Source organism: Rhinopithecus roxellana, chromosome 9, assembly GCF_007565055.1.
Source record: "Rhinopithecus roxellana isolate Shanxi Qingling chromosome 9, ASM756505v1, whole genome shotgun sequence".
NCBI classification, from domain to species: domain Eukaryota; kingdom Metazoa; phylum Chordata; class Mammalia; order Primates; family Cercopithecidae; genus Rhinopithecus; species Rhinopithecus roxellana.
The window spans coordinates 22,158,032-22,184,361 of record NC_044557.1 but is presented as its reverse complement, the minus strand read 5'-3'; the positions used below and the strand labels follow the sequence as shown (position 1 = coordinate 22,184,361).

At 45.0% G+C, this 26,330-nt stretch overlaps 1 protein-coding gene across 1 annotated transcript in view; it reads left to right on the top strand.

Annotated features, from left to right (window-relative positions):
• The window catches only part of DLGAP2 (DLG associated protein 2), a 905,804-nt gene that overhangs the window by 733,664 nt on the left and 145,810 nt on the right, over window positions 1-26,330 (top strand). The gene's annotated exons all lie outside the window — the stretch shown is intronic.

The window sequence follows — 26,330 nt, the reverse complement described above, 5'->3', positions numbered from 1 at the left end:
TATACAGCATATGCTTACCCTCAACCTCTTAGCAAAATACTCCAAATCGCCTGTGTGACGTTGGGTGGTGATGGAGCTTCGTGTATCTTGGCCTCATCTCCTGTGTGACATTGGGTAGTGATGGGACCTCAGCGTGTCTTGTCCTCGTCTCCTGTGTGATGTTGGGCAGTGATGGAACCTCAGTGTGTCTTGGCCTCGTCTCCCATGTGACACTGGGGGGTGATGGAAGCTTGATGTGACATTGGGCAGTGACGGGACCTCGGCATGTCTTGGCCTCATCTCCCGTGTGATGCTAGGCAGTGATGGGACCTTGGTGGGTCTTGGCTTATCTCCCATGTGACATTGGGCAGTGATGGAACCTTGATGTGATGTTGGGCGGTGATGGGACCTCAGCGTGTCTTAGCCTCATCTCCCATGTGGTATTGCGCAGTGATGGGACCTTGGTGTGATGTTGGGCGGTGATGGGACCTTGATGTGACGTTGGGTGGTGATAGGACCTCGGCGTGTCTTGGTCTCGTCTCCTGTGTGATGTTGGGCAGTGATGGAACCTCAGTGTGTCTTGGCCTCATCTCCCATGTGACATTGCACAGTGATGGGACCTTGGTGTGATGTTGGGCAGTGATGGGACCTCGGCGTGTCTTGGCTTTGTCTGTAAAGTGGATTTATGCTGCAGGCCGAGTATCCCTCTTCTGAAATGTTTGGCATGAGACATTTTCAGATTTGGAATTTTTTTGGAATGGGGGACGTTTGCATTATATACTTACCACGTGAACATCCCTAATCCAAAAATCTGAACTCCAAAGCACTCCAGTGAGCATTTCCTTTGAGCATCACTGCAGCAGCCAGTAAGTTTCAGATTTGGGAGTAATGATGTTTTGACAATGCTGTAAGCACCTCTCAGTTCCCATGGTGTTCCCAATGGGCTTCAGTTTCTGAACGCTGTTCCTTTCTCTGCTGGAGCCTCCCACGTTGACTCCCCAGGTGGACATTGTGGTGGCGAGTGTGTTTTTACACTCACAGGTCCATAGCCCTGCTCTGTGGCAGCGCGTCACCTGCATTAACCTTCCTACCTTTTACCTGCACACCTACCGGGCAGAGCTGAGTCTCCCCACCTCACAGGGGAGGAATCAGGGGCTCAGAGGGTGGGAACGCATGTGGGTCCCAGGGCAGTCAGTGATGAAGCTGGATTTAGACTCATTCATCTTAGACTCCAGAGCCCAGGACTATAACCATGGGCAGTGATGCCTCTTTATTTTTGGAAGCAGATAATGAAACACCTGAATTACAATCATTTGAACAAGCAAAGCTGGTTTGTTCTCATAGCGAGACTTCCCAAGGAGGACAGCTGTGAGTCCTGGCTGACTGCTGAGGCCTGCCACCAAGGACAAAGGCTTTCTTCATCTTTTCACTCTGCCATCCTTATTGGGATGACTTTAAGTCCTCTTGGTTGCAAGGAGGTTGCTAGATATCCAGCTACTAACTCCACATCAAGAGAGGAAGGAGGGAGCTACAGTGGTGTGAGCTACATCTGTCCCTGTTATTGGAAACCCAGAGCTTCCCAAGGACTCCCCTACATAACTTCCATTTACATCTCAGGCCCAGGGGTCTCTCTGGGCAGCCCTCCTGCATCAGAGCCTAGAAAGGGGGGCAGTGACTTTACCACCTTGGAGGGGACAGAGCAGGGCAAGAGGGAAGGAAAAGTGGTGTGGCCTTGAGTTAGGCTGTGAGCAGCAGGTGCCATCACAAGCCCACCCATTCCCGGGACTTCACATCGTCTACACCACAGGCTCACGTTCACACATCCTATCCAACCCTCTCCTGTGAGTTCATAAATCCGTGATTGACATGATGTGCCCCTCATCCTCTTATCCAGGCTTCTTACAAATAACACATCCCACCCCAGCTTTCAAGTCTTCTCACCAGAGCCTTTGCTGCCCCATGCCTGAGTGACACCACCATCCACCCGGGCTCCAGCCAGAGGCCCCCTCCTCTCCCGCTGCTCCCTTCCGGGCGGGGCCACCTGATACATCTCTGAGTCAAGTCACCGTCACAAGCAAGCTCTCGCTTCTCACGTGCAGGACAGATGGCGCCAGGAAGAGGATGTCAGTGGAAAGCCAGAATAAGTTCAAACATGAAATTAGTGTCTCACAGCAGCTCTGGTCTTTGTCAGACTTTAATTGGGATCAGCACAGATTCATTGCCATGGAGAGGGAAGTAAAATAGGTAAATTTCAGTGCATTTCTGAGAGTGAGAAAAGTTTCTATTTTTCCTAAGGAAAGAAGAGAAGTGAAATATGCTTCCTATTATAACCTGTCTATGTGGGAATGGAACGGAAATACCCAGAATGTAAAACACTCCTGCCTGTGTCTATGCAGCACGCACGGCTTGAGTGGGGCTGGCTTGAGGGGTCAAGGACGGGCAGGACTCTCCCTGCTATCAAGTGTCTGGCTTGGAATCCATCAGCCAAATATGGCTTACGTATTTAAGCACTGTGGGTATGTATTTTATGTACTTATTCTTTCATTCCAGGTAACTGTATTATTTCAAACCATAGGTAAAGTCACCACTGTATTTAACATATTAGCTCCTTATACTAATTTGGGAGTCTGAACCAATGGCTGGGTCCTTGCAGGAAATAGAGTGCAAGGGCATCTCAGGTGTGTACCGCAAGTGTGAGGGTGAGGACCCGGTCACCTGGCAAGCGGGCAGAGGAGGACCTGGTCACCTGGCAAGCGGGCAGCGGGCTTTCCCTACTAAGCTACCACTACTGTCTGTTCCAGGCACAGACCAAGAAGGAACATGAGGGAGGTACCAGATGAACTCTGAGCGGAACACACACAGGTGTCTTGGTGCAGTGGTGTCTGTGTTGTTGTGACCTCACACTCTTCTCACTAGAAATGCATCTGCAAGTGCAGCATTGATATCTGTATTGATTCATTTACAATCCACGTATATCTGCCACTTTACTGATGCTGTATATATAATAAACATCCCAATAGAGTATTTTAAAAGATGAGTTAAAGATAAATTAATAAATAATATATGATAATTTAAAATTTTTATTTGTCAATAATACAAAGATATTCACTTTTGCTGTAAAATCTGACTACCTGAGAACATAGAATTACAGATGCTAATTATGTTTGAAAATCTCAGCTTTAGCTGTTTATGAGAAGCCCAAGCTCTTGTTCTAAGTTTAGCTTATTTAGATTGTTTATTTAGTAGGTGGCATAAAGAGATGTCTCACACAGTTATGTGACTCAAATGCAAGAACGCATCATCCTAAATCATAATTCCTATTTTTCAAACCTATGCAGAAGGATATTGTTGTAATCTGATCGGTAATTTTCTTTCTCCCTAATATTCCTTGGTGGTTCTTAAAAACAAATCTGTAAGTTTTTCATGTTGGTATTCTTCATTTCCTTCCTCAGAAAGCTCTTCCCATGGCACACGTGTATTGCACACAGCAGTTACTTCCTCGCTGTCAGCTGCCATGCCCCTCGGGGGCACACGGTGCATGCATTTAGCATCTCCCAGGACATGTGCTACCTGGAGCCCAAGGGAAAGTCCACCCATTTTTAATGTTTTCTGTTTGAAAAAAATACACAGCTCATCTTTACGTTCAACTATGCTTTTAAGTATTTGCGGGGAAAAAAAAAGTTCATTGAATTGATTGTATTACATACAATTTTCATGGACATTTTTTGTACAGTGATGACACTTCAGCTAAAAGAAAAAAGTCCTTACTGAAAGAGACTTAAAATACAGAAAGCATTGCCTCTCCTGGAGGAACCAGCAATAACGTGGCTTCCAGCCACACCACGGCAGTGACTGCTGTGGGGTCCAGGCCTCCACCCCAGCAGATGCAGTGATACCTGCTGAAAAGAGCACCTCCTCCTGGGTTGCTGGGTTCCACCGCTGGAACACCTGCCCCGAGGCTTTCTAGCTTTCCTCCTCAGGCCACTGGCCGCATCTAGGCCCAAGCAGGAGCCCACCCTAGGCAGGAGGACGAGTACCCCAGGAAGCCCTGAGCCCAAGAACACTCCTGGCTCACTGCCCAGGCCTGGAGTGAACAGGGCGTTGTTCCCACCCCAGTGCCAGGGAGTAGGGCAGAGGAAGAAAGTAAAGCAGAACAGAAGACATAAACTCCCAAGCCCAGAGCACTGGGAGATCTCACAGCCTTGAAAACTTCCCAAAGGGCGGTGCCTCTACCAGGAGCAGCAGCAGCTAGGAACTTGACAGAAATGTAGATTCTCAGGGCCCACCCAGGGGGCTGGCCTGCGATGCCCCAGGTGATTCTGATAGGAGAATAAATGTGATGCTGGCTCTGTCTCCTGTCACCACCTTCAGCCTGGAGCCGTCCTCAGTCAGCATTGGATTTGCCATTCCAGCTGTAGGGACAGGTGAGTGGATGACCAGATGACTGAGCTGAAACAAAGGCCCTGGCAGTAAGGAGCCTGGCCTTCCTGTTTGGAAACAGGAGGATGAGCCAAGGAGGAAAAATGGGAAAGGAACGTCCTGCCGTCTTAAGGAAGGGCTGGGAGCTCCCCTTTTACAGAAAGCAAACAAATGCTTGATTTCGTAGGTGACTTCCAGGCAGAAAATAGTGGTGCTCAGGAAACGGTAAAAGCCTTTCCACAATTTTAAAAAAATCATTCTCTCCTCACTTATTGATTCCTAGCATTTCCTAAAATACTCATGTGATATTTAACCTTCCTCATGTTTATAAAATTATAGTGGCTAAAAATCCTTCTGTATTAGTCTGTTTTCATACTGCTTTATATAAAGAACTGCCTGAGACTGGGTAATTTATAAAGGAAAGGGGTTTAATCGACTCACAGTTCAGCATGGCTGGGGAGGCCTCAGGAAACTTACAGTCATGGTGGAAGGTGAAGGGGAAGCAAGGTACCTTCTTCACAAGGTGGCAGGAAGGAGAAGGGGAAGAGCCCCTTGTAAAACCATCAGATCTTGTGAGAACTCACTATCATGAGAACAGCGTGGGGGATATGGCCCCCAGGATTCAATGACCTCCACCTGGTCTCTCCCTTGAAACATGGGGATTATAGGGATTGTCATTCAATATGAGGTTTGGATGGAGACACAAAGCCTGGCCATCTCACCTTCTCATGATGTCTTTCACACCACGGATTCTCTCAGTGGTGGCCGACGAGATGGACCAAAGACTTCAGAAGCCACAGGAGAGCTGAGAGGTTGGAGTGTTCATCAAATACTGAGAAAAAATTCAGGTTTATAGAAAGCACTAAATCCAAAGATATTTGTTACCCAAAGAGAGTGATCCACCAAGTGCTGTCAAACCCAAGGCAGGGACCCGAGTTGTCAAAAATTCCAGACAACTGCTGATATGGTGAACATTAAAAAATTACAGAAGTGAAGCTTGAAAAATGTGGGAAAAATGGCAAATAATTGCTCTTTGAACAGACACTCAAATTGTTGTGATGATTATAACAATTCCACGTGCACACCTTCCCCACTTCCAGCAGAGGTAGGTGAAGACTTGGGCCAGAAGAGACTGTTTCCTATGTGTGAATATCAGCCAGTGATGTGATCTGGTCTATCAGAAATTCAGTAGGCTGAAATTCCAACTGTAAAGAACGTTTTTGGATTTAACATATAAATGGTTAGGTACAAAAATTTGTTTTCTAACATTCATCACTTTGAAAGTTCATTCCAATGTTTTGTGTGTAATAAATATTAAGAAACCATAAAGTTTCCAAATTTATTCCACATTTCCTTGAATGTGCTGAAACTTTGTGTTTTTTTCTTTTAAAGTTTATTTTTGAAGCAACTTACGTTCCTCCCCTCCCCCCTAAAAAAGCAGGCAACTGGTTAAGTATGGCACATTTATTAAATAGTAAGATATTATTAGAGAGAGAGAGAGAGAGAGAGAGAGAGAGAGAGAGAGAGAGAGTGTGTGTGTGTGTGTGTGTGTGTGTGTGTGTGTGTGTTCATATTCTTAACCTGGGACAAATTTCATAAAAGATAATAATGAGATAAGGACAACCTTCCTTCTCTTTTCTCCTAGTTTTCCTAGAATAAGTTTCCAAGTGAAATTATTTGCTAAATGGACCTATATTTCAAAAGCTGTTCTCTTCATTTAGTTCAGTGATTTGAATGTTAGTGAGGTTAGAATTTTTTTCAGCTATTTGTTATTAATTTGTATTTTCATGTCTATGAAATTATTTTATATTGATAATTGTTTGAAGGAAGTGTTTTCTTATTTATAGGAATTTTTAAAATATTAAGTATGTTATTTCACTCCAGCCTGGGTAACAAGAACGAAACTCTGTCTCAAAAAAAAATTAGGTATGTTAGTGTTTAGGATGTATATTTCCTTTTTTATATTTTAATATTCTCTAAGAGGAAAATTCTCTTTTGATTTTGAAATGTATTTTTCTGACCAACTCGTGTGGTCTTGGTGTGTGCATAACTAAATTTTGTTTCTCTCCTTGCATTGACTGGCAGAAAGTTAGAGCTACATGTAAATCATGCCCATAGCTAACTGTGAACCCTGAAAATTTGAGACAGGTCTCAGTATTTAGAAAGTTTGTTTTGCCAAGGTTGATGACCTACACCCGAGACACAGCCTCAAGAGGTCCTGAGGACATGTGCCCAAGGTGGTTGGGGCACAGCTTGGTTTTATACATTTTAGGGAGACATGAGACATTAATATATGTAACAAGTACATTGGTTCAGTCTAGAGGGGGTTCCAGGTCACAGGAAGGTGAGAGACACATGGTTGCATTCTTTTGAGTTTCTGATAAGCCCTTTGAAGGAGGCGATCAGAATATGCGTCTATCTCAGTGAGCAGAGGGATGACTTTGAATAGAATGGGAGGCAGGTTTGCCCTGAGCAGTTCCCAGCTTGATTTTTCCTTTTAGCTTAGTGATTTTGGGGCCCCAGGATTCTCCTTTCACGTAATATGGGAGAGGTCCTGGAACACACTCTGTGTGGAAGCCTCCCTCCCGTGCCACTGCCATTCCGATCCTTCTCTCTCTTGCTTCATATCTGAATGCATTATAAATGTACCTGACTTTCTCACTTGTATTTGCAAAATCAAATTAACTCCTTTTTAGAATGCATCAAGGAGTTAATAAATAAGCAGTACGAGATTGGTTTTCTAATACTACAGAAACATCCTTCTGCAGGGACAGTGTCTTCCTTCAAGAGTATTTTCATATGGAATACTATAATTACCTAGCCAAAGGGTAGAAACATTTTTCTGGCTCTTAAGATTTGGCTCAATTTATTTCTCAGAAGGTCACACTAACTGATAAATGCCCTCAAATAATCAATTCTTGCTTTACTGCATCCTAATCATAACAGCATATTTTAATTTTTAATGTAGCTATTTGATTCAAAGAATGTGCAAAAACTTTTACTTTAATTTACAATAGAGTTACTTTTTAAAATAGGTAGAAAGGAAAGATTGGGTTTGTGAAAATACCCTTTCTCTGCTTTCTACTGACATCAGTTAGGAGGTTCTGTTATAGTCAAATGTTTTGAAACAATTTTAAGGAATTGAACTCACAAAAAGGCTCTTCCTAGGAGAGGAATACAAGTCCAGTGTAACTTTCTAAAGTCCTCAGGAGCGAGGCTGCCTTTCCACCGGCCCAGCACGGCGCATGTCCCCAGTGAAATCACACCTTTGTTGGGCTCTGAGATGCATTCACCTGCACTTCTGTCTACTCTCCTTGCATATACGTTATTTCCAGATGATTCTTTCAAATTCATAGACCTGATCTATAGATTCCTAAATGAGATATTCTCCCCCAAAGAAATTTGTCATGTTAAAAAATGTGCAGTTGTTAGTCACTGATTCTAGGGGAGGGAAAGATTAATGGCATACATTCATATTGATGTTGCCTATTTATCATTTCATTTAGTAAAAGAATATGTTTTTCCTAAAAATGTTCTGTGCACTGATGGCAATGAACAAATACTGTCTGACCATTTTCAGGGTTTAAATTTAAATTTTAAATTTGGATTTTAAGTTGCAATGTTTATACCAAGGATTATGAGTTTCTGTCATCTTAAAACTTAAAATTAACTTAATTTTCATAAAACTTCAAGTTGATAAACTGAGAAGGTCATCAACAATACCTTAAAAATACTGTGAATCAGCCTAGGCAACGTGGAGAGACCCTGTCTCTACAAAAATTAAAAAATAACCTGGCATAGCAGCATGAGCCTGTTGTCCCAGCTCCTCAGGAGGCTGAGGTGGGAGGATTGCTTGAGCAGGAGTTTGAGGCTATGTTATGCCCAGACCGTTTATTCCCCAAAGAAGACCACCAGAGTCCAGAGTCAAAGCCAAGCTGCAAGGATCTTTACTGCAAGTTCGAACTTGGTCCCTCCGTTCCACAACATACAAGAGGGCCCCGAACGATGCATGTGCCCGCTTTTTATAGCCCGATGTATACAGGATATGTAAGGTTACAGAGGAACAAAGGAATTCTTTTGGTCGCAGCATCACAATTGGCTAATATTTTGAGTTATACATTTAACAGTTTTTTATTTGTTCCCGCGCATTTAGTAAAACTATAAACGGTTGTGACCTTATCGGGGGCTCTCTAGGTGGTGTTTCTGAGATATATGGGGGGATGTGTTTGTGTTGGGCTCAGGAAGTTGGGACAAATAGAGGAATGTGTTTGTACTGGGCCCAGGACTGAGATATATGGCAGACACCGGTAATTAGAACAGAACAGAGCAGGACAGGGACTTTCACAACGCTTGTCCTTACAACGTCTGGAATCTATAGATAACCTAATCGGTTAGGTCCGGGGTCGATCTTTAACTAGGCTCAGGGCGCCGCCCGGGCTGTTTGCCTGTGGACTTCATTTCTGCCTTTTAGTCTTTTCATTTGATCTCTTTCAGCTACAGTGAGCTCTGATCACACCACTGCACTCCAGACTGGGTAGCAAAGCAAGACCCTATTTTTAAAAAATACTATTAATACATATTTCAAAATTACATTTGCTTATGAAATAATTCTTAAAAGTCAAATGTTTTAAAACAAGCATTCTTCTTTTGCTGTATTCTGGTATATACATTTGGAAATTGTCAGCAGGTTATAAATTTGTGTCAAAGCAAAAATATAATCACCCAAAACCATATAAAAGGTAAAAGAGAAAGATTGATTGGTTGGTTTAAATTAAGGAGCCCTTGATTTTGTTTCAAAGGAAACTCAAAGATGTTTGGGGAACAATTATAATTACTTTTGTGAAGCGAAAAGTGTGTTTCACAAAGCAAATTCTCTATCACAGAGAGTAAGGTATGACCTTTTGGCTTGAGGAATAATGAGATTAGGTTTACAACTGATAGCAGCTTTCTTTTGTGCTTTGGAAGTCATTGTTTTCAAATGTTACAATAAAGATCTGTTTAAAAGCTACTTATTTAGCCTATAAATAAGATGTCACTTGGTAATTAAGTGCAATTAACTTGCAAATGTGCTCACCATAATGCTTAATCGAAAATGTAATGAAATTCTGAAAAAGAGTTGAAGAGTTGAACACCTGAGTTTAGAATCACAAAACTCCTTATGTTCACCTTGTACCAATCAAAAGACATCTATGAGCAGTTTTTCTTTAAAATTAGAACTTTGGTATATGTGGAATCAGTGAAGATTTTTGTTTTAAAGAGTTTTTTAAAGTTTTTTTTAAAGATGGATTTTTTTATCCATCTCGCTATTGAACCTGCTGGTCTGAGAACCTGCTGATCAAAGATGAATCACAAGGCTGTGTGTGTGTGCACACACGTGCGTGTGTGTGTGTCTGTGTATGTGCATGTGCATGCATCTGTGAATGTGCGTGTGTGTGTGAAATCAGACTTTGCACGACCTACTCTGGAACATATTAGAAGAGTTAATGCGGTGGCTCACACCTGTAATCCTAGCACTTTGGGAGGCGGAGGCGGGCGGATCACAAGGTCAGGAGATCGAGACCATCCTGGCTAACAGGTGAAACCCCGTCTCTACTAAAAATACAAAAAAATAGCCGGGCGAGGTGGCGGCACCTGTGGTCCCAGCTACTCCGGAGGCTGAGGCCGGAGAATGGCGGGAACCCGGGAGGCGGAGCTTGCCGTGAGCCGAGATCACACCACTCACTCTAGCCTGGGCGACAGAGCGAGACTCCATCTCAAAAAAAAAACAGTTAATGAAATCCTAAATATTAGCTGAGATTGTGTTGAATGGATGAAATCTTCTTGGCCAACTCCATTTCCAAGGTGGCCTTTTCACTCCATTTGCCAGAGCGCACTGTTTTTGTGTCCCAGGTGTTCATTTGATTAAGCTCTTTCTGGTTGCAAAGGGCAGGCACCCGGAGCCACCTTCTGTAGGGCAAGGTCCTGTGGAGCCACAGGAGGAATCGATGGAGGCAGGCCCGGTCTCAGCAAGTGCTGGCCGCTCCCTGACAGACGCCCAGAAGTCCCCCCAGGGGTAGTGGCCGCCTCTGTGAGGACACTTAGGCAGATTACTGGGCTGCAGCCCTGGTCATCACGGCCTCAGCCCTGGACAGCTGAATTGAGCCTGGCAGCTGAATTGTTCTCCATGTTGCTGTGACCCCACTGACAAACTCCTGCCCTGAGTGTCTGGATTTCAAACACCCTGAGAAAGAGGATGTGATTTATCCTCTCCATCACCCACCAACATGAAACGCGCTTGCCTGGCCTCACTCTGTGATGGGTCAGGAATGATGGCCAGGAAGGCAGGATGTTAGGGGTCTGAGTGTGGCGACACGTGTATTCACCATGCGGTTGGGTGGGTGTGCCTGGCACACACACGTATTGCTCACGCAGTCAGATGGGTGTGCCTGGCACACATGTTTTGAACTCTTGTGTTGTTGGTAAGATGTGTGATGGATTTGGTTTTACCAAAAATGGCGAATGTGGAGTTATTTTTAAGGCATACTTCGTGTGCTACTTCTTGATGTGGTTTTATCAGACAGTGTTGTTTTCATCCACCTTGGCGCAATGGCCATGGTGTTGCAAGAAGAGGTGAGTTCTGAGCAGAATTCTCACGTATCTCCACTTAGGACACAGTGTTGAGCGTCGACGTGTGCCAGAGACTTGCAGGGCATTGAAGACAGACAATGGGCTGCCCCGTGCTGGCTCTTGGGGCCCAAGCCTGGATGACTTGGGCATGGACGGTGATGTGGATGGACAGTGTTGGTGGTCAGCCAGCGTAAGCACTGCTCTTACATCCCTTGCGTGGCAGACACGTTGCCATCCTCTTCGAGGCTCGACCTGAGAGTCTGTTGTGTCTGCTATAATGTAACAGTCATGACACGTGAGTAGCGTTAGCCCCAGTTTCTCCATTAAAGGAGTTAAACCTTTTGTGAGAGTCAACTCGGTGTAGTAAGACAAGCACCTGGGGCAAGTGGGGGCACCTAGAGTATTCAGGAGAACTGTTGGTTGATGGAGTGGAAGAGACAGAAGCCAGGGCACCGTGGTTCTGGCTGAAACTTGGGCACCTACAAGCCATCCAAACTTGGGAAAGTCACCTTGGAGCAGTAATGTTGCCATCTGCCAGTCATGGGTAGTGACTGATGACTTCCTGGGATTGTTAGCAGAATCACATGAAATCAGCACCATGCTGATGACCATGAAAACTGCCTCTCATTTCATACCTGAGAACCAATATCTTATTCATTCCTAAAAAAGAATTATCTAACATCCATGGGGTCAGATTAGCCATACAGAGGCAGATGCATTAAAATTCTGAATTTTCAAGTGAACTAAAAGATCTTCCTTTTTCCGTTCCGTAAACCAGAGTACCACCTTGATCTGGAAGCATTTTGAGCCTGGCATAATGGACTTTGCGCTTCTGCTGAAGTGTGGTATAAATTCCCACAGGGCCAGGCCTGCGTCCCGACCATCCCCAAGGGCTCTCTAGAGAAAGATGTCAAGAACAGCCCTGTCCTCAGATGCAGTCAGCAAATCTTAATCTGAACCCGTGTTTGGTCTCATATTCATTTCCTCTCCCTTTTGCGCAAAGCATCACATTCCTTTTCTGCCACTTCTCTCCCAAGTTTTCCCACCTCTTTATTTTTATTTCCATTCTAATATTTCATTTTGACACCACTGAACTAATTTCTCCCTGTAGGAGGCACTGGCCAGGCCCAGGAGGAGACATGAGGGCAGTCAGTGCTCGCAGTGGCTAACATGTGATCTGCTTGCTGCAGGCCTGGCATGGTCTAGGATGTTTCCCTGTGTTGGCTCATTTAATGCCCACCATGACCCTCCAAGGCAGGGGCCCTTCACACCTAGGAGGAGTCAGGAAGTCTCCCAAGGCAGCACCGCTGGTATGTGGTGGACCACTGCTGCTCTCCAGTCTGGCTTTCAAGCCTCCGGGTTCTCCTGGAGCTTATGACCTAATGGGTGTGCATGCGTGCATATGTGTGTACAAAAGCATGTATATCTATGTGTTTGCATGCGCATGCAAGTTTGTGCATGTGCATAATCATGCATGTGTGGCTACACATGTGCACATAGTTGTGTATGCCTTTGTGTGTGTGTGAGTGTGTGTTGGGGTGGAGGTGAACAGGGCAGGAAAAGGGGGAGGCCATGACAGTTTTTATGTCATTGAAATGATTTCCTATCCTTGAGTTCCAAATGATATCTGCCAAAGCCTTCCCTGATTCTCCGATGCCTGCCACCACCACCCTGCCCCAGTCTCTCAGCTGTACCCCTTTGTCTACAGGAGAAACCCTATTCCAAAGATTGTCTTACTCACCCGTTTCTCCTGTTAGACTATGAACACCACACCTTGCTTCTGTAGGACAGGGACTGTCCTACTCATCTCTCTATCCCCAACATCTGCTGTGGAGCCTGGGACTCATGATGCCTGTGGCTTCATGGATGCAAGGATGAAAGGATAGATGGAAGGATAGATTGATGAAAGGATGGATGGATGAAAGGATAGATGGATGGAAAGAAAGAAGGAAGGATAGATGGACAGATAGATTAATGGATGGATGGATAGAATAAATATCATAGGAAAAGTGCAGATAAAATTCTAATGTTCAGAGAAAAGAGAACTAAATTTAGGTAGGAGAGTTTAGGAAGATGCTCATAGGAGAAGAAAGCTCTTACATATGGGTCTTAAAGATGGATGGAGTGGCCGTAAGTAAGGAGGTGAATCAGAGCAAGACACTGCCAGGGGAACAGAGAGCTGTCCATGGTGAGGGCAGCTGTAGCCTCATGCAGAGTGCCTGCATTTGAGGATGAGAAGCTGGCCTGGGACATCTGCAGGGCTTGGGGCTGCATGTCCTACACACCATGGCCTTAGTCCTCCCTGCATTCCCTGCCTTTTCTTCCTTTTCCTTCCTGTTTTCTCTCTCATTCATTCTCAGTTCTCTCTTCTTTTTATCACTATCTACATCCACCCAAATACACTTCTTAACTGATTAAAATCTCTGTAGTGTGTTCAAAAGTTATTCCTCACCTGCAGTACTCCCTTGACCTCCAGGCTGTCCATTCCCCCCATTTCATTATGCCCGCAAAAGGCTGTGCACGTTTTAAAACATGTTCTCTCCACAAACACAGAATTCCCTGAGCACCTAAGCAGAATTGAATAGAGAGGAAATGAAAAGCATATTAAATTCCTCTTAGATCCCCAGGCTGATTTCTTTAAGGCTCAGTGCTCAGGCTGCATGATAAGATAACCACTTTGTGAAAAGATGAAAGCTGCTCTGGGCAGGCCGACTCTGTGCAGGTACAGTACAGATAGGGAGGCGCTTATGTCTCCATCCTTCCTCCCCCGCTCCCATCTCACCACTTGTTTTCTGTTGAGAGTGTCTAGAATGCCCTGGCCCTCTTTCCTAGGCATTGGATTTTACCATTGTCATTCCAACCTCTCTTATCAGAGGCAAAGCCCCAGGGTGCAGCCCTCCCCACAGGGTGGCCACAGTCACTCAGAAATCCAGAGAGTCACGCCCCCCACCCCCACCGTGCACGTGTGTGTGAATCCATCAGCGCAGTGCCCTCAGATCTCCACCCTGAGGCACAGCCCCTCATGTCATGACAGCTGTCACTCATCTTTTTTTTATTTTCTTTTTGAGACAGAGTCTTGCTGTTGCCCAGGCTGGAGTGCAGTGGTGCGATCTCCACTCACTGCAACCTCCACCTCCCAGGCTTAAGTGATGGCTTAAGTGATTCTCGTGCCTCAGCCTCCTGAGTAGCTGCGATTACAGGTGCACACCACCATGCCTGGCTAATATTTGTATTTTTAGTAGAGATGGGGTTTCACCCAGTCGCCCAGGCTGATCTTGAACTCCCAAGCTCAACTGATCCACCTGCCTCGGCCCCCCAAAGTGCTGGGATTCCAAGCTTGAGCCACGGCACCTGACCTGTCACTCATCCTTTTTCGTTTGTTTTCATAACTAACAGCATGTCCACCAACAGACTCTGAGAAAGCTCAGGCAGCACATATTCTCTGGGGCGTAATCACTGCTGTTGGCCGGATGCCTTCCACATTGAGATTCAACCCACAGATAAGTTGTCAAGTCCATCTGGGTAAGGACTCTGAAGAGGAAAACAGGTTACCACGTGACACAACTAGCCACACCATTAAAACACTGGCGACTGTTGCTGTGATGGACAGCTCTAATCTCGGTGCCCGTGGGGATAACAAGCCCATCCCCATGAGCTGAGTGAGAATTTAACTTGTGCCTGGAGCCAGAAGCATGACACAGAGTGGACGGGAGTCCGTTGAGCCTTGCCAGGGTCCTGCGCCCTCACCAGGAGCTGTGATGGGACCACCTTCTCCCTCTGCAGACCCCACTTTCCTGTTGGAGGATGCCTGTCCTTACCAAGAGCTGTGATGGGGCCGCCACTTCCCTCTCCAGGCCCCACTTTCCTGTTTGGAGGATGCCGACAGCAAGACCTGCCCACATTGCATTGCTTTGCATGTCTAGCTGTGCTTGATACAGAAGACCTTTTGTGTGGATGTGTGACACGCCTCAGAGCTGGCAGGTGGGACACAGTGTGCCATGAGCACCACGGCCCACGTCCTGTGGGACCTCCCTTCCCTGTCTTCTTCCTGTGCCCCTGAGGCCCCTTAGTCCATCCTCAGCAGCTGGAGAGACCCCTTCAAGTGTCAGTGGCTTCCCATCTCTTCCCTGCTCCTATGGCCCCCAGACTCAGAAGCCCAGCAAAGTCCTGTGATTGCCAGCACCACCCTTCAGGACCCAGACAGGGCCTCCTCTTGCCTGCTCTCCCTGTGGTCCTCCTCCCTAGCAGTGCCGCCCCAGGCACCAACTCAGAGCTGTGGACACACCGTGCCCGGAACCCTCCACCCAGGACCCTCAGAGAGCCGTCCTACTTCCTTAGGTCTCTGCCCCAGTCAAACCCTCCCCGCCACACCTGTCCCAGGGGGTAAAGCCTGGACACACATGGTGATCAGCCCCTTGCCCAGCATTTTTTAGAGTGTTCGTCACTGCCTGACGTGTGCCTGTTTATCTGTTTATTGCCAGTACCACCTCCCAGCTGAAGACTGTGGAGCAGGGGCTGTTTCACTAACTGTCCACCACAGTGCCTTGTTTGCAGCAGGTGCTTTGTAAATTTTGTTTGAATGGCTGGGTTGAGTCATTAATGAAAGAGAGAGAAAGGAAAGCAGGAAAACACTTTTAAAACTAATACCACAGAAGATCTATCTAAAACCTCTCCAATTCTGTAATTCTATGACCTCATGAGAAATAAAACAAAACAAAACAAAAAAAAGCAAAACAAAACCCCAAAAATCAAAAACACCCACCTAGTGACCATGATGTAACAAACTTCCTCCTAGGCTGGGCGCTGGAGTTGGGTGCAGCTGCACAGCTCTGCTGCCTTGCAGACCACTCTAGGGAGCTGGACACACGCTGGTGTCTCACCCCACGGAGAGGGCATCGCTGCGGCCAGAGCCCAGTGGGGGCGGCCGTGACCAGCAGGGCTTCCTTTCAGAAACTGCCTGTACCTTCTGGAAATAGGAAATACGGCAACCATACAACCATTGCTGGATAATACAGTTCTACCTTTGAAAATGGTTTGAAACTACACAAACATCCAGGTCTCATCTATTTAGGGCTAAGATTTTAGAAGCAGTAGAATTTTTCTTACAAAAACATTTAAATAAAAAAGTACAAAGAAGCGCCTGTGAGTACAGCAGCAGAATTGTTTCCGCAGAATTCAGCCCAGGGATCCACAGTTCGGTAACTGAGACGGGATTTTCTACGGAGCCCAAGATTTTCTACGGAGCCCTTCCTCTCAAGAGCGTCAGAGTGCTTGAAAATATTAACCATGTGTTATTCGCAGCAATTCCAGCCTTGGAAATTTACAGAGGATGAAAACTTTGCCAACTAACCTAGAGGAGAGCTTCACCCAAATTCTTACCTCCACTGAGCCCCTAATGCATACTTCCTCTTTACGTTTAATCCATTTATTTATTCATTCCATTATCAAACATTCATTGAGACCTCTGTTGGTAGTTTAAGAAATTCTACTAAGTATACAGCATGACTCAGATTAAAGAGGCCAATTGGGACACACAATATCAAACATAAAAATTAATGTAAGACAATGCAGAGCATAAACCTGGTAGCTACTGATATTTACTGATATTACAGACTCCTGAGCTGCACCCCAGAGGTATGGTCTTACTGCGCCTGGGATGATGTCCAGAAATTTGTCCTTTACACACTTCCTGGGTGATGCTGAGGTATAGCCTCGGTTTAAAGCCCTTTGAACTATGGGAAAATAAAGGCAAACCCTCAAACAGATAAGGAAATGCAAGACCTCAGCGAGCTGTCCCAGGACCAGATCTTGGATCCCATGAATGGGAAACAGCAGAGCCCACTGGATTCCGGACCCTCTGCCAGCTCACCCAGATGGGATCTAAGGATTTCCCTTAAGCTTTCCTCAGCAGTTATCTGGGCGGGGGATTAAGAACCATCAGCCATTCGTGTGTAACTCAAACTCACATTATCGGGTCAGTTAACGGATTTACTAATTTATACCTTGCCTCATTTCATGAGGAACTAAAGTGAGAACAGAAACATGTACAATGGAATCATGGAATGTCCACTGAATCCACAGTCATGGTCAAGGAACGTTAAGTGGGAATGAAGGGCAAAGAAAAAAGACACATGTGACTGTCACAGGATCTTCGATTATTGATTTAAGAGCCTCAGATGTTTCTCTGAGCCATATGGTGATCAGAGCAACACAGGAAACAGCTTCAGCCACATTCTTTGTTCTGTGGAGAAGGAGGAGATTTAGAAGCAAAAAATAAACATACCTGTTTTCCTAAATTTTACAAAACAGAGCTTTTACTGAGTTCTAAAGCAAGTGAAGAAAAATTTTAAGTGAAGTGTGTCCATATTCGATTTTGAGTTTCTGTGTATGTCTTCCTCCATCACATGTGTGTATTTATTTTATTCGAGCTTTACGGGGATATAAGTAACACACCATACAAGTCATGCTTTAGGATGTACAATTCGGTAGCATTCAGTAGATTTACAGGTATGTGCAACCATCACTCTAATAAATTTAAAACATCTTCACCCCAAAAAGCAACCTCGTGCCTTAGCAGCCGCCTGCCCTCTCACCCGCCGGGCGATGCTGGGAATCAACAATCTGTTTTCTGTTTCGAGATCTGCCTGTTGTGGACACTTTATACAAATGAAATCGTACATTGGTGGTCCCTTGTGACTGGCTTCTTTCCCGTGGCATAAGGTTTTGAAGGCGCTTCCCTGGCGCAGCACGTTTCTGGGCTTAACAGGTTTTCATTGCTGAAAACAATTCCATCGTGCGGTGCAGCCCCCATGTTTGTCCAGTCGTCCGTTGGGCGGCATTCAGGTTGTCTCCACTTTTTGGCAACTGTGAATGATGTCGCTGTGAGCATTCTTACACAGGCTTTTGCCTGGATGTGTTTTCATTTCTCCTGGATGTGCACCTCGGAGTGGACTCACTGGGGCATTTGGTGACTCTATGTTCAGCCTTTTGAGGACCCGCCAACCTGTTCTCCCTTCCCCAGCAGCGTGCGAGGTTCCAGTTTCTCTGCATCGTCATCAAGGTTTGGAACTGTGTCCTTTTCCCTCTGTCCACCCCAGGGGGCTTGAGTGGTACCGCACTGTGGTTTTGATTTCATTTCCCTACTGGTGAATGATGCTGAACACCTTTCTGTGTGCTCTTTGGCCGTTAGGACATCTTCTTTGGAGAAATATTCAGCTCCTTTTTTTTTGGATGCCCATTTTTATTTGGATTATTTGTCTTATAATGGAGTTGTCAGATTTATATATTCTAGATTCAGGTTCCTTCTCAAATATGTGATTTACAAAAATGTTTCCCATTCTGTGGATGACCTTTGCATTTTCTGGATGCCATCTTTTAAAGCATAAAAGTTTTTAATTTTAGGTAGTTCATTTTATCTATATTTTTTCCTGTGCTTTGGTGACATGTCTAAGAAACCATTGCCTGGTTCACAGTCACAAAGGAATGCATCTGTGTTTTCTTCAAATAGCTTTATAGTTTGAGCCCTTTTCTGTCTTTAAGCCATTTTGAGTTCATTTTTGCAGATTGTGTAAGATGGGGGGTTAAATTCATTGTTCGGTGTGTAGAAACTGGGTTATCCTAGCATTATTTGTAGGAGAGACTATTCTTTCCCCTCTGGGTGACCTTGTCTCCCTTATCAAAAGTATCACATGTGCAGGTGCATGTCTGAACTCCAGTTCAGTTCCATGGGTCTGTGTGTGCACCCTTGTGTGGGGCCCCACCCTTTTGATTACTATCACTTTGTGACTCTTGGGATCCGTAAGTGTGAGTCTTCCAACATGGTTCTTCTCTCTCAAGATTGTTTTCACTTCTCAGGACCCATTGCATTTCTATATGAATTTGAGGATTGGCTTTTGCACTTCTGCAAACAATGCCATCTGAGGTTTTGACAGGAATTTCAGGGAATCTGTAGGTCACTTGGTGTAGGACCTACCTCATCTTAATAATATTAAGTCTGCCAATCCATGAACATAGGATGTCTTTTCATTTGTGTAAGTCTTGCTTAATTTCTTTCAGTAGTAATGTTTTCTAGTTTTCAGTGTATGAATCTTTCACCTCCTTTTTTAAAATTTATTTATTTTTTATTATACTTTAAGTTCTAGGGTACATGTGCACAATGTGCAGGTTTGTTACATATGTATACGTGTGCCATCTTGGTGTGCTGCACCCGTTAACTCGTCATTTACATTAGGTGTATCTCCTAATGCTATCCCTCCCCCCCCCCAACCCCACAACAGGCTCCAGTGTGTGATGATCCCCTTCCTGTGTCCAAGTTTTCTCATTGTTCATTTCCCACCTGTGAGTGAGAACATGCGGTGTTTGGTTTTCTGTTCTTGTGATAGTTTGCTGAGAATGATGGTTTCTAGCTGCATCCATGTCCCTACAAAGGACACAAACTCATCCTTTTTATGGCCGCATAGTATTCCATGGTGTATATGTGCCACATTTTCTTAATCGAGTCTGTCATTGATGAACATTTGGGTTGATTCCAAATCTTTGCTATTGTGAATAGTGCCACAATAAACATACGTGTGCATGTGTGTTTATAGCAGCATGATTTATAATCCTTTTGGTATATACCCAGTAATGGGATGGCTGGGTCAAATGGTATTTCTAGTTCTAGATCCTTGAGGAATCACCACACTGTCTTCCACAATGGTTGAACTAGTTTACAGTCCCACCAACAGTATAGAAGTGTTCCTGTTTCTTCACATCTTCTCCAGCACCTGTTGTTTCCTGACTGTTTAATGATCATTCTAACTGGTGTGAGATGGTATCTCATTGTGGTTCTGATTTGCATTTCTCTGATGGCCAGTGATGATCAGCATTTTTTCATGTGTCTGTTGGCTGCATAAATGTCTTCTTTTGAGAAGTGTCTGTTCATATCCTTTGCCCACTTTTTGATGGGGTTGTTTGTTCGTTTTTTTCCTTGTAAATTTGTTTGATTTCTTTGTAGGTTCTGGATATTAGCCCTTTGTCAGATGAGTAGATTGCAAAAATTTTCCCATTCTGTAGGTTGCCTCTTCACTCTGATGATAGTTTCTTTTGCTGTGCAGAAGCTCTTTAGTTTAATTAGATTCCATTTGTCAATTTTGGCTTTTGTTGCCATTGCTTTTGGTGTTTTAGAAATGAAATCCTTGCCCATGCCTATGTCCTGAATGGTATTGCCTAGGTTTTCTTCTAGGATTTTTATGGTTTTAGGCCTAACATTTAAGTCTCCAATCCATCTTGAATTAATTTTCATATAAAGTGTAAGGAAGGGATCCAGTTCAAGCTTTCTACATATGGCTAGCCAGTTTTCCCAGCACCATTTATTAAATAGGGAATCCTTTCCCCATTTCTTGTTTTTGTCAGGTTTGTCAAAGATCAGATGGTTGTAGATGTGTGGTATTATTTCTGAGGGCTCTGTTCTGTTCCATTGGTCTATATCTCTTTATAAGAGACAAAATCTCACTCTGACACTCAGGTTGGAGTGCAGTGATGCAAGCTCGGCTCACTGCAGCCTTGAAATCCCACACTTAAGTCCCAAGTAACTGGGACTACATGTGCCTACCATTATGCCTGGCTAATTTTTGTGTTTTTTGTAAAGATGGGGTTTTGCCATGTTGTCCAGGCTGGTCTCAAACTCCTGGGCTCAAGTGATGCCCCCATCTCAGCATCCCAAAGTGCTGGGATTACAGGTGTGAGTGACTGTGTCTGGCCCTCTTTTACATCCTTGGTTAGGTGGTCCCAGGGATTTTATTATTTTAGATGTTATTTTAAGTGGAATTGCTTTTTTAATTTCCTTTTGGGGTTTCTCATTGCCAATGTATAGAAATACAATCGATTTTTTATTTTGCTCTTGTAACCTGCTCCTTTGCTGAGCAGCAGTGAAAGTGTGCATCCTTGTCTTGTTCTCTTCTCACAGGGAGCACTTTCAGTCCTTCATCATTAAGTATGATGTTAGCTGTGGGTTTCCCATAAATGCCCATTATCATGTTGGGAAAGTTCCCTCTAGTCCTAGTTCTCTGAGTGTTTTTATCATAAAATGGTGGTGTACTTTGTCAAATGCCTTTTCTGTATCAACTGTGTTGAGTATGTGGCCTTTTCCCCTTTGTTCTATTAAAGTGATTTATTACATTTATTGATTTTCCTATGTTGAACCACCCTTGCACAGATGGGATAAATTCTATGTAGTCACGATGTGTAATTCTCATGTGCTGCTATATTTGATCTGCTCGTATTTTTGAGGATTTTTTTTTTTTTTTTTTTTTGAGACAGAGTCTCGCTTTTGTCACCAGGCTGGAGTGCAGTGGTGTGATCTTGGCTCATTGCAACCTCCACTTCCCGGGTTCAAGCGATTCTCCTGCCTCAGCCTCCTGAGTAGCTGGGACTACAGGCGCGAACCACCATGCCCGGCTTACTTTTGTATTTTTAGTAGAGATAGGGTTTCACCAGGTTGGCCAGGATGGTCTTGACCTCTTGATGTCGTTGTGATTCACCCACCTCGGCCTCCCGAAGTGCTGGGATTAAAGGCATGAGCCACCGTACCTGGCCTATTTTTGAGGATTTTTGCATCTGTATTTATAAGGGATATTTATCTATAGTTTTCTTTTCTTGTCTTTATCTGGCTCTGCTAGCAGGGTAATTCTGGCCCTGATAGAATTACCATAGAATGGGCTTGGACGCATTCCTGCCTATTCTAGTCCTGGGAGACTTTGAGAGGGATTGGTGTTAATTCTTTTTTAAATATTGATAGAATTAACTTGTGTCACCATCTGGTCCTGGACTTTTCTTTGTCAGGAGCTTTTCAATTATTGATTCAATCTCTTTGCTTGCTGTTGGTCTGTTGGGATTTTCTGTTTCTTCTTGAAGTAATTTGTGTTTTTTATGAATTTATTTATTTCATCTAGGTTATCTAATTTTTATCATGTATTTTTTGTAACATTCTCTTATAATCCTTTTTATTTTTTAGAAGTCAGTGGCAAGCCCTCACTTTTATTTCTGATTTTAATAATTTGAGTTTTCTCACATTTTGAATTTTAGTCTAGGTAAAGGTTTGCCAGTTTTGTTGATATTTTTTAAAAACAAAATTTTGATTTCATTGATTCTCTATTGTTTCTTTTCTTTATTTATCTCTGTGCTGATCTTCTTTCTTTCCTTCTGCTAACTTTGGCTATAGTTTTCCTTTTCTGTTTATGTGAATTTTAAGATCAGCTTTTGAATTTCTAAGCAGTAACCATCTGGAATTTGATAGGGATTGTGTAGAATCTGTACATTAATTTGGGGATTCTTTCTGTCTTAACCACATCTTAACCATTGGATTAAGCATTCCAATCCATGAATATGGTATGTCTTTCCATTTATCTAGATTGTCACAATTTCTGTCAACAATGCTTGACAGCTGTCGGCATTCAAATCTCATACTTTTTGTTAACATTTTAAGGAACTTTTTAAAAATGAAGCTTCAGATAGGTTCCTTTTGCCATATGGTGGACTATGCCTTTCATACCATCATACAGTAAATACAGGAATAGGTTCAATCTCTGTTTCTTACTATGATCCTTGGCCTATGTTTGCACTTGTGTTTGACCAATGTTTTGACCAATGACAGGGTGGGCTCCAGGGCCTGGGGGGCTTTAAGAGAACCAGGATGAGCAGGTGTCACTTGGGGGACAGAGAAAGGGACACCAGAGCAGATGAAAAGACCAGGATGGCCGAGAGAGTCAGTGTGATTCCAGCACCACCAGGGCTGTCTCACCATTTTCAACAACTCCAATTACAGTTTCTGAGGAAATGTTGCTTATGTTTAACTAGTTTGGGAAAAATACACTATGGTAGAGTATATCAGTTTTTATTTAGAAACTCACTCCATGGTCTACTTTATAAAGCTTTTGTTGTTCTGTTTTGTCTTGGTTTGTTTGGTTTTTGCTTTAAGTTCAGCAGGCTTCCACTTCCAGCAGGGTAATTCTTTCTAGGATGGAGGGCAGGAGAGATACATGCTGAGGGTCTCCCCCTCCCTTTCCTAAGCAGAAGAAAATGCAGGCAGTTAAGGCTGGGTCAGATGAGCTTCAGGCAGGGAGGAGGAACTGGCATTCCTAGTGGGAAGGGCCCCCCATTGCCTGTAGTCAGGGGAAGACTGGGGAGGACCCCTGTGCATGGCCTCTTCCTCTCTGCTCTCACATTGGTGGCTGCCTTGCGTAAGCTGCATGCTTTCCCCAAAGCCCTGGGTTGAGATTATCACTGAGGTGTGCAGGCAGCTGGCTGGCTCAGGTCAGCCCCATGTGGAACTACTCGCTGGGTTTGGACAAGAAAGTAGGAGAGTAGGGCTCCAAACACTACCTTCTCATCCATCAACGGCCAAGCGTAAGATGTGGGAATGCTGCCCATCCACCCTCAGTTTCCTCAGCCTGCAACAGGGTAAGCGCTGCTCCGTGAAGACTGTCGGAGGGTCGGAGGGGACCTCCTGGGAAGAGCCTCCCAAGCGTGACGTGCACCCTGTAAATGCTCCATGAAGGGATGGAGGGTTGGAGGGGACCTCCTGGGAACAGTCCCACAAGCATGGTGTGCACTCTGTAAACGTTCGCTGCGTTCTTCCTGTTTTTATTCCTACACTCACAATATGCTGTTTAGATTGGGTAGGCCAGCCGCCCTATAAGTGCAACAGTAAGACTTGCATTTACATTCTATTCTGAATTTGGGGAGATGGTTGTACGTTCATGAATAATGACTGTAATTGCTGGTTTTTCTCTTAATGACAAAATGGTGTCGTGAAGAGCTGGAAATTAGGAAACTAAGATGCTTTCTGCCTTTTGTGTTTGCGACCTTGTTTTCACAAAAAGAAATTACCACCCCCTAAGTATTTATTATATACATCGTGTACATCTAAAAAACCCAAAAACCTAGCTCAGTGCTCATTACACGTTCTAGTGTTGCCATTGTTTACAGCATGCTGCCATTGTCATTGTTGTGATAATATTTTAAAGTACATGTTTCCATGCATCCATCAGGAAATCCAGTCCTCTACAGTGGAAATGAGGATGTGGTATCAACATGTGGCATAATCAAATTTAATTCATTTCAGTTAAATTTTATCTTTTATGCCGTTCTTTTATGGAGCCACATTCATAAGATAGCTTCTAGGCTAAACATTAGGCAGAAATAGGATACGTGAGTGGGGCTGTAATGGACTCACTTTTCAATATGAAGGGAGATTAGAATTGTATTAAATTACATGTTAATGGAAAAACAAAGTAAAATATAATAGGATGACAACTTTATGCTGCTGTAAAGTCTAGATTACAGCACATAGTTTTGCTATTTAGCAGTTGAATGTTGAATTTCATTTGAAAACTTGCTTTTAATTATATTAAAATAATATCTAAATATTCCCCCAATATATTAAAGTGCTCTCATTAATAATTTGACTATTTGAGAAAGGAAGACGCAGCCGGGCCATTACAGCAGGTGCTCCTGTGAGACAGTGTGGACACCTGAAATATAACACAGTGAGGCTCACTTTGAAGTTAAAGGATCTGTTTTTCCTTGAACTGGAGACTGTTGACTGTGAGAGGATGCAGGAGAAATCCCTTTGCTGGCCTCAGTGGGAGAAACAACCCCACACCTTGCTGTCAGTCTTGGGATCCTTCAGGATATCTTTATATTCCCTTCTGCTTTCACACCTGGATGTGAGAAGCTGGTCCCTGACTTCCCAAGGACCCATGAAATCCCTTTCCTTATCCCATGTTTCCATGGCCATGCTGGCCTGGACGGCTGGCAGCCCTGGATCGTGAAACGGGACGTTTTGAGGCCATACCTAGGACTAGTCATTTGGTAAACTTTCTCAGCAGGAGATTTATTTATTTATTTATTTTTCTTTTTTTGCCTTGGTTACCTGGAGGGTTGGGGTTGGACGCGATGGGAAAACTCTCACTCCCCATCACTCCGCTTGCTTTCCCTGGCATCCACGTTGCTCAGGGAGTCAGAGTGGGCGGCTCTGTGAGTGCAGGGCATGACGGACTCACCCCAGGACTGCAGGCAGGGGTGCGTCTCAGGCTGTGGAGGGTGGTGGGGAGAGAGGAGCAAGTGGGAGAGACGCTTATGGTGATGGGGGAGCTGGCAGGCAGGAATGCGTTCCAGGATCTGAGGCACGGAGATGGCCCAGAGGAGGCAGGTGTTGGACAAACGTGTGGGGGATAGTTCCCTTCCTGAGGAGATGGCCATGCTCAGCCCTTGAGGAGGCCACTTCTTGCTCCTGTCTGGGTCTTTGGCCTCGAGGACAGCACACAGCAAGGCTGAGTGGTGTGGAGCCGGGTCTTGGAGTGAATGCAGGGGATGCATTCCAGGCCTGGGAGCAGAGGCGGCAGAACCCAGGCAGCGACATCTACAAATGATGGCAGCCCAGTGTGCCTAAGGCCCAGCAGACTCACAGGGACGTGTGGACCATGAGGCAGAGGGAGGCTCAGCAGCTCCTCTGGTCATCACAGAGCTCGGACATCTGGTCTGGGCCTGGCACTGCTCCAGGGTGGCCCGTGGCTGTCACAAGGCAGGCAGCTGAGCCTGCAGGGAGCTTGCTGTCCTAGCCGTGGCCTTGGTTACAGGCCAAGAAGACAGGGCTCCCCTAAAAGTTGGTGGGTGGGCTGGGGTGCATTTGAGGGGGGCATCCCCACAGCTATGTCTGGGTGGAGGCCGGGGAGAGGGGGACAGAGGAGGAGGCCATCGTGATGGTCCTGGTGACAAGGAGGAGGGTCTGGGAAGGAGGGGCCTGGGATGGAGGAGTCAGGTGTGGGGTTGAGGGGGGCCTGCCAGGAGGAGGAAGATGTGGGTGCAGAGACCAGGAGGAGCAACAGGCCGTGGAGCTGGCAGATCCTCCTTCTCTGTAGGTCACCCCGGCGCCCAGCTGCCTTCCTAGGGAGAGAGGAGAGAGCAAGCGACCTGCCCCTTGGTGGCTCAGTGGCCGTAAGACAGGCTGTGCTGTGTTGTAGCCACAGCCTCAGTCCTCCAGGCACTCAGGGAAAGCTCACAGAAGGGCACAGGGAGGAGTCTGGCAGGAGGGGATGCAGCCTGGCCTCTGGGAGGAGTCGGGTGGGCGGGGATGCAGCCTGGCCTCTGGGGAAGGAGGCAAAGCTGCCCCCACACAGATGGGGCCTCGAGAAAGCCCCTCCCATCCTCACTGGCCTATAAGAATGTGAACTGAACAAATGATTTCGCGATTAATATGTGTGTATGTGATACATGAGCTTACCAGACAATATCACCCATCAAATACCAGATGCTATTTTTAAAACTTCTTAAGCTGTACCACACAA